We start from the raw sequence: 751 nt of genomic DNA on the forward strand, positions 1-751 counted from the left end.
ACACACCACCTGTACAAGCCCACTAATATAACTTGACCCAAGTCAAGCCTCTGTCCATCACCATTATCCCCCTGCTTTCCCTCACTCCTCTTCCCCTTGGCAGTCACCATACTGTTGTCCTTGCCCATGGGTTCTCTTTTTTTGCTCAGTCTCTCCACCCCTTTGGACCCCACTCTCCAGCAGCTGTCAGCCAGCTCTCCGAGTCTGTCACCTATTTTGCTTGTTAGTTAATTTTGTTCAGTAGATTCCACATTTGAGCGAAATCATCTTGTACTTGTCTTTCTCTGACTGGCTTGTTTCACTTATCATAATGCTATCTAGGTCCATCCATGCTGTCACAAAGGGTACGATTTCCTTTTTTATGGTGGAGTGGTACTCCATTGTGTAAATGTAACACGGCTTTTTTATCCATTCATCTACAGATGGGCATTTGGGCTGCTTCCAAATAATCTTGGTATTATAAATAAAGCTGCAGTGAATATAGGGGTGCATATATTCTTTCGATTACGTGTTTTGGAATAAATTCCCAGAAATTGAATGGTTGGATTATAAGGCAATTCCATACGTGATTTTTTGAGGAACCTCCATACTGCTTTCCATAATGGCTATACCAGTCTGCGTCCCTCCAACAGTGCTCAAGGGTTTCCCTTTTCTCCACATCCTCGCCAGCACTTGTTGCTTGTTGTTTTATTGATGCTAGCCAGTCCATCTTATCCCCTAACCATTTATTTTTCCATCTTCCTGAAATATA

The 751-nt window shown here is 42.6% G+C and overlaps 1 protein-coding gene across 1 annotated transcript in view; it reads left to right on the top strand.

The window, feature by feature from the left end:
- Window positions 1-751, top strand: part of POT1 (protection of telomeres 1) — a 57,182-nt gene that overhangs the window by 10,334 nt on the left and 46,097 nt on the right. The gene's annotated exons all lie outside the window — the stretch shown is intronic.

Source organism: Myotis davidii, unplaced genomic scaffold (genome assembly GCF_000327345.1).
Source record: "Myotis davidii unplaced genomic scaffold, ASM32734v1 scaffold179, whole genome shotgun sequence".
NCBI classification, from domain to species: domain Eukaryota; kingdom Metazoa; phylum Chordata; class Mammalia; order Chiroptera; family Vespertilionidae; genus Myotis; species Myotis davidii.